The following is an 8164-nucleotide window of genomic DNA, read 5'->3' on the forward strand; positions in this document are numbered from 1 at the left end:
CTTTAGGTGACACTGAAATACAACTGTAGCTTTCTCTGGTTTGCTCTTTTAATTCAGATCAGCAAGAAAACTAATGGCTTAAAATGGCATAAAAACTGTGTATTTGTCTTTATGTTTGTATATAGGTGTGTTGTCCTAATTTTAGGCTCTAAAATGTTAGGAAACTAAGTGCTGAGTGCAATTTTTAGATGAACTCTGCAAAATGTGTCATTGTCCAGTCAATGAGCAGAGAAGGTCTGGTCACAGATCCACTGTCCCTGGCCCTTCTGGGAAGCAAGGAGCTCCACAGGGCAGGGGAACTGATGCCTGCTCCCCTGACAATTTCTCCTAGGTGAAATCCTCTGCTTGCCTAAGAATATATGTTCTTGAGTTTACAGGGCAGCTGCTCCATTATTAGGAGCACCTTGCCATCTTTCCACCCATTTTTCAGACAGAAGTAGTTGAGGTTGTTGTCCTCCATCAGATATGCCCAAAAATGTTAATTGTGATTGAGGGCTAGGGCAGCAGAGCAGTTTTATTACCCTGTTTATAAAGAAAACATAATACAGATCTATTTGTGCCTGAACATGCTCTACATGTTATACATCATATGGCACGTTTTATCCAGCAGGAGACCAAACTTCCCCCTTCTGGCTCACCTGGAGAATTGACTGCAAACCTTTATCCTGATCTGTTTCTGGAAAGGTTACTTGAGCTCATGGGTGTATCACATTCACAGCAAAACGCTCAGCTGCAGAGAAACACTTCATTCCCCTGATGCAAATTCTTGCTGCCTCCTCTGCTTAGAAAACAATTCTCCTTAGTCAGAGTACTTACCCCCGTGAGCAGCAATGATTTTGAGGGCAAATTATGTAAGAGCATCACGGTCCTGAAAGCCACACCAGCAGTTTTAAGCAGGCTGAATTTACTCTTGCGAAGTAAGCCCTGTTCAAGTAGCCGGGTAGGAATTGGACATTCGCTCTGCTTTCACCCTTGGAGGAATACAGCCCATATTCAAAAGGAAGCACTTAAGGCCCTGGAGGTATCTTTAGTTCAAACTGTGCTTCCATGAGGCGTCACTGCAATAGCCAACGCGCTGTAAATGCAGCCCCGAGCTTCCTGCACACCGGCTTCTCTGTGTAGACAAGCCTTGTATTCTCTCGCTTGTAGACAGGGTATTCTCTGGTGAAAAGAGGGGGTCTGAAGAATGAAATCATAATCAGTGTGCTTTTGTGAGCCCTGTGTAATAGAGTGAGGGTTACAAAGGAAAAGCAAGTAGATTCTGAGTGTACAATATTTCAAGAGAGATTGGGAGAGGGCATTTTTACGATATTCTATTATGTCTCCTCTTTAGAGAGAGGCTAAGCCAGTGCCAAAGGAATAGTTTCCCGAAGTGCTATTTGTTCGCAGGATGGATAGGAGCTGACAAGCCGACCATCAGAACGGTTTCTTTGTCCTTGGAGCTCCAGGTGGTTTAACAGTGTAGAGAAGTTACATGTTTTTACCAAAATGACTGCTCATTCCTTTTTAGATGGCTTTTCAGTACTTTTCAGTGTATTTTCAAGGGCTTTTAGAGGAAAAAAAATGAAGTAGTGTGTGAGGGGAGGGGGAAGAAAGGAAGGGCAAGGTAAGATTGCATACATGTACTATGGAGAGGGTCTCTTTAGCCCTGTCCAGAAGGAAGAGTGTCCAGAGAAGGCTCAGGGGTAGAACCAGTATCAGTAACCATAATATTGATAAGAATCATGGAAGAATCATGGTTACAATCAGCTTTCCTAGCAGCAGGATTAATATGGCTGTATTGCATTTTGTGCACTTTCTGAAAGCATATTTAAGGATGTAAATAAAAATATTAAAATTATGCTCCAGAGCCTTGTAGGATTTTCTTTAGAAACATAATATTTTATTGTTTATCAGTTTGAATAAAATATTTGGAATCTCAGTCCTTTACAACAAGTAAAGAAAATATGAAAATTACCTAATGTAGAGAACAAACAACATTGTTAGCATTCATGATTTCACTCCATGTAGTTTGTTTATTACTATTAAAGAGGAGATATGCTTAAGTAATACTTTTGGTTCTGATTCTGAACAGGTTGTAGAGATATAAATCCAGAACAGAAGTTACTTGTATCAAAATACTACTTAACATTAATATAAGCTGGCTTGAAGGTTCTATTATTTAAAATATTATTTATTATTATTTTATTATTTATATATTTATTATTTATATAATTATTATTTATTATTTATTTATTGTTTTGTTTATAGATCAGTTGATGATAGCTAAAGGCTTGTCCCAAGTACCCTATGGTAGTACCAGCCCACCATTTTAAAACAAAAATCAGTGAACATGATAGTGATCTCTCTATGGTGCAGTGACTGCAGGTGAGGTTTCAGCAGGATAATGGATATGAGCACATTTCCGTGAGCATATTTCTAGTCCTTATTCCTTTCTTCCATTTATTTACAGAAGCTACTCAGTAGTGCATATGATTGAACCTGCGCTTCATCAGCAGCCTGAGCTGTGCTGTGCTTTGTACCATTTTGCCAGAAAATTGCATTGGATTCTGTTTCCGTCTGTCGTTTTAAAGCACATTAGGACTGTCTTCCATGAGGAGTCACTATTGCCAATGCATATGCACAGCCAATGCACTATCCTTCTGTCTTTTTAGAGCACATTAATAGGACCGAGGCGTCTCCTTGAAATTGCTGTGTGTTAACTAGGCTCTTACCATGTGCGCCAATCTGATTTCGGAATGGGAGATGTATACACGCGCCGATGATTTACATGTCAGTGTTTGTAGGGGTGCTGCATCAGCAAAAGAGGAGGTGGCAGTGGGGACAGCTAAACCCAGACACAACACTGGCAAGAGCAGGGATGTGCCCGGTGCACCGCAGCGGGCAGCGCAGCTCTGTGTTCAAAGCCATGTGAAAGGAAGCTGGAATTAAAATAAATAAATAAATAAAATAAAATATAATAAAATAAAAAAGTAAAAGGAAAAAAATGGAAATCTCGGTCTCTGCTGGGACCTCCCAGTGCAGAGCCCGGAGCGGCCCGGCCGCGGCCAGCGGCGGGGGCAAGCAGCGACACCCGGCGGGGAGCGCCGCGACAGCACGGGCTGCGCCGCCGGCCGGTACCGCGGGGACAGACGGGCACCGGAACCCGGCAGGTTCATCTGTCTGTCTGTCTGTCTGTCTGTCTGTCTGTCTATCATTATTGCACAATATAGTATTAATATAACAACGGTAATAATAATAACAATAATAAAGACTATAATTGTTTAAAGTCAGATTCATAGGATTTTGCAAAAAGTAGGCCACTTGTGAATTTGCTATGTGGATACCTACTTATATTTCTTAACTTGCTCAATACTACCTCCTCCTTTCCTTTCCTTTCCTTTCCTTTCCTTTCCTTTTCCTTTCCTTCCTTTCCTTTCCTTTCCTTTCCTTTCCTTTCCTTCTTCCTTTCCTTTCCTTTCCTTCCTTTCCTTTCCTTTCCATTCCTTCCTTTCCTTTCCTTTCCTTTCTTTCCTTTCCTTTCCTTTCCTTTCCTTTCCTTTCCTTTCCTTTCCTTTCCTTTCCTTTCCTTTCCTTTCCTTTCCTTTCCTTTCCTTTCCTTTCCTTTCCTTTCCTTTCCTTTCCTTTCCTTTCCTTTCCTTTCCTTTCCTTTTCTTCCTTTCCTTCCTTTCCTTTCCTTTCCCTTTCCCTTCCCTTCCTTCCCTTCCTTCCTTTCCCCTTCCCTTCCCTTCCCTTCCCTTCCCTTCCCTTCCCTTCTTCCCTTCCCTTCCCTTCCCTTCCCTTTCCCTTCCCTTCCCTTCCTTCCCTTCCCTCTGCTTTCCCTCCCCCTCCCCTCCCCTCCCCTCCCCTCCCCTCCCCTCCCCTCCCCTCCCCTCCCCTTCCCTTCCCCTTCCCTTCCCTTCCCTTCCCTTCCCTTCCCTTCCCTTCCCTTCCCTTCCCTTCCCCTTTTCTCTACGTCTTGCCTTCGGTAGTTAATTAGGTAGTTAATTAACGTTGCAGATTACCACCTTGCTGTAGCATAGGGTACTTCTGTAGCGCTGAGGGGACTGTTCCCTGTAGAGCCAGACAAAGGCAGTGATCTGTTCCTGCCAGACCCCCAACCTGCCATTTACACATTTACACTCAGGGTCATAAAAACTCAGGTATTGCAGTTAGGTGGGCAGGACAGGTAAGGCTGGGGGGGGTGGGGGTGGGAGGCACAACACGACAACACATTGCCAAGAATACTATTCAAATATTTTATCACTTCCAAAATATTCATCACCCAGGGTTGGTGATGGGTACAGGGAAAGGATTTTTTTCAGATACAGTCAAGGTGTTTTCATGATGGAAACTTCAATACTTTTCAGATGATAATGATGCCCTCTGATATAAATCTTCACACAACTGTGGAATATTTTCATTACCCTTGTGTTCATTTCAGCTCTCATTTTTCACATTTTTCTCTTCTCAAAACACCAAAGCACATACTGCCCAGAGTCTTATGAACTCTGTCTCTTGTTTTTATTACCTGCTCTTCTCTCCTCCTATTTAAATCTAGTGCACATTTCAGTGTCAGTGCTGTGATGGCACAACTAGCTTGGTGAAGTTTATCTTAGCACCTATTCACTGTAATTTGTCAGGAAGATTGGAGAGTCTTCAGGTTTTTTGACAGCTGCTTTGCAGTCGATCAAAAGTAGAGGCATAATTTAATTCCTGTGTCCTCACTAGAAAAAACACTTTCACTCTTATACAGTGGGAGTAGCATGGGCTACAGAATGGGGCAGAGAACAGGACAGACACTTCGGCTGTGCAGCTTCCATTCAAGCGTGTCCCCTGCTCATTATTTGTGTGTCCAGTACGGGAGGTCTCACACCCATCTGGTACTGAGGAAGGAACTGGAAACAGCTGTTGTGTTTTAGGGTGATGCTGGCACAAAGAAAGGGCAACAAAACTCTGCAAATTGTGTTAATAACTGTAGATTTCATACGTAAAAACAGTTCAGGACTTTCAGTTTTCTAAGTAAGTCGTCAAAATAACTGTCCCACTTGTGTTTCTCTGCTGTGGGCTCACTTTCCTAGGTCTAACCTCTTGCAAAGGCAGGTTTATCCTGCTCCGGCAGGACAGTGACCACCCCACCTCTCACCCCTTGCTCCAAGGGAGGTTGCTCCTTGGTCTTAACTTTAATTTGGCACATGGTACATGTGAGGATATTGAATTAGACCAGCTTAGCCGTTGTAGCTTTCACTCTGAGTTGGACAGTGCTTACTAGTGGCCGTAAAAAGAGATGTTTCTTTGCTTGGTAGTCATCACAGTTTTATTCCTGTGAGAGAGATTATTTGATTTGTAACATAAGAGAAAGATGACTGTAAAAGCAGACAGAGCTCCTCACTGGTAACGTGAAGCTTAAAAATAAGTAACGGTCTTTCTGCCATTTCAGCAAATGGCCAGCAGCTTGTCCTGCAGGTGTAACTACTTTGCAAGCCCACAAATAAAGCCAGGCAGAGCCAAGCTAGGCTGCCACCTGGGGACTCCTAGGTATTGGGTGCTTCTGTTACTCTGCACAGAGTGAAAATGTGGCAGTTAAGTATTTGATGGGGAAGCAAATGCCTTTGAAAAAGTATTGTCCTCAATGTATCTCAAAAGCTGCCTGATGTCTTGGGCTTGGGAGTGTCTTAGCTCACTAGCTCAGAAAGCTGGTGGTACTCTGTTTGCAGTTCCTTTTTTTATTTATTAATGGTGTTATTAGTAGAGTTTCCATGGCTAGTCCCCTAGAAACAGCTGTTGGACGTATGCAGACTGAAAATAGCTTATATATGTAGAGAGGTTTCTGATTAAAACCCTTTCTTCTTTCTCCGTGCTCTTGTACCAAGATATTATAACACATTAGTAGTTCCAGTGTCTTAAGATGTTTTTATTCTAGCAGAGCATGTTAAAAAATAAGCAAACTTCTTTTCAACAGCCCAAAGATTGTAATAATTAGCACTTGGAAAATTCCACAAAGTTTTTCACAATTCATGTTTTGATGTGTAAAGCCTAATGTTTATGCTAAAAGCCATGCTAGAGATTCATTGCTTTCATTTGCACCTCTACTTGATTAATCATTTTTTTTTCTTGGACTATGACTTTTTTTTTTCTTTTTCATTAGTTATAGTACTTTGCTCTTAATTTAACATCTTTGATCTCCTGCTTTGATTCAAATAAATGAAACTTGGATGGTAATGTTTGAGAAGGTGGTACTCCTCTTAAATGATGAAGTCATTCTGGTTCAGTTTATTCAGCGCTAGGTCTCCTTTTGGCTAATTGGCCCGATGAAATGTTAAAGTGGCTAGTAGACATCAAAAAAATGACTGAAAAGTGTGTCCTTAATCTGTTTTAGTGTTCTAGTAAACTTTTCTGAAGTTTTTCCTTTTTTTTTTTTTTTTTTTAAGAGCTTAGACATCAGAGGAAGGCCTTATTAAATTGTTTTTACCTCATACTGCAGGGGGCTTTAATGGAAAAAGGAAAAATGTTTGAAACTGTTGAATCTTTGTTCTTTTTACAAGGCACAAACATAGAGTCCACACAAGTGGGATTTAATAATTGGGCTTATTGCTTTCACAGCAATGAAAAATGCCTGGGTACTGGGGTTTACTGAACTGGTTAAAAGGATACTAAGCAATCCCATACATTATACACTTGAAAAAGTATATAGAAGTATAAATACATTAATTGTCAAAATGTTAATCAGTCCTATAGAACGTATGTATGAAGCCTAAGAGGGCATTCACAGATTCTCTCTACGTGGTATTTTGCAGACTTACCAGTACCACAGTGACACCTGGAAGAGCATCTGCATTTCTGAGAGTACCTGAGTCAATAACATACCCTCTAGAGTCTTTGAGTATCCATCTAAGCTGATGATGGACATCTAAGGTGTCTCCTCCAGGACTGAGAATAAGTAGCATTGCATATCTTGCACTGAGCTGCATTTTCTCCGTTGCTTCTCCTTTAACCACCACCAAGAAAGCCCTCAGGGCCCAGACAGGCTTTGTGCGTGTTGCCTTGTAATGGCTGTACTGTGCCTCCATGTATGCTGACTGCCACAGGGTGAGCCATCCTTGGCAGGCAGTGCATGGCCCCTGCACTTAAGAGGTGGAGCATGAACCTCTGCTGTACATAGCTAGGGTACCGTGGCCACAAGACAGAGCAGTAGTACAAGGATATTTACAATATATGTTTTTTAGAGTCAAGAGGCATACATTCTTTGCTAAAAATCCTTTAAGAGTTGAAATTAATGGTGTCATGGAATCAGGCACATCATGGAGTTTTTAACGACTATTTCTTCCCTTGCATTGTGGTTTAAGCCAGCAGGCAGCTCAGCACCACACAGCCATCCACTCACTTCCCCACAGTGTAAGGGGGGAGAGAATCAGAAGAAAGGTAAAACTTGTGGGTTGAGAGAAAGAGTTTAATACAACAGAAAACAAAGGGATAATAATAATAATGATAAAAAGTATGGAAAACAAGTGATGCACGATGCAGTTGCTTACCACCCGCTAACCAATGTACAGCCTGTCCCAAGCAGCAGCAGCCACACCCCTGGCCAATCCCTTGTATTTATTGCTCAGCATGATGCCATATGGTGTGGGACATCCCTTTGGCAGGTCTGGGTCAGCTGTCCTGGCTGTGTCCCCTCCCAGCTCCTTGTGCACCCCCAGCCTCCTCTCTGGCAGGGCAGCACAAGAAGCTGAAATGTCCTTGGCTCTGTGCAAGAACTGCTTTACAACAATCAAAACATTGGAGTGTTATCAGCATTATTCTCATCCTAAATCCAAAACACAGTGCCATACCAGCTACTAGGAAGAAAATTAACTCTATCCCAGCTGAAACCAAGACACTTTGTAATTGAAATAAATGCTTCATTTATTCCCCTCTAAATTAAACAGTTAAGATACCATAGTATTCTCTGCAGACTCTATGTTGCAATCACAACGAATGAATCTGAAATTCTCTGGAATTGCCTCTGGGAGGAGATGGTTGAGGTTTTTGCACCAGTCTGTCCATGTTCTTATTGCTTCTTACTGTTTCTTCTTGAATAATCACTAGTGTTGGACAAGAAAAACATGCAATTTTGAGAGTTCTCTGTGTCAGGCTTTCTGCCTGGCTGGCTTTTCCTACTGTTGCTGCAGGATCTCATAATGCT

At 42.0% G+C, this 8164-nt stretch overlaps 1 long non-coding RNA gene across 1 annotated transcript; it reads left to right on the forward strand.

The window, feature by feature from the left end:
- Window positions 1-4062: 4062 nt before the first annotated feature.
- Window positions 4063-6962, forward strand: LOC308190861. Its single transcript, XR_013947540.1, has 2 exons — window positions 4063-5561; window positions 6777-6962. It is a non-coding gene; the product is annotated as an uncharacterized lncRNA (long non-coding RNA).
- Window positions 6963-8164: the final 1202 nt, after the last annotated feature.

The sequence above is a fragment of the Anser brachyrhynchus genome (assembly GCF_964034855.1).
Source record: "Anser brachyrhynchus genome assembly, chromosome: 2".
Taxonomy (NCBI): domain Eukaryota; kingdom Metazoa; phylum Chordata; class Aves; order Anseriformes; family Anatidae; genus Anser; species Anser brachyrhynchus.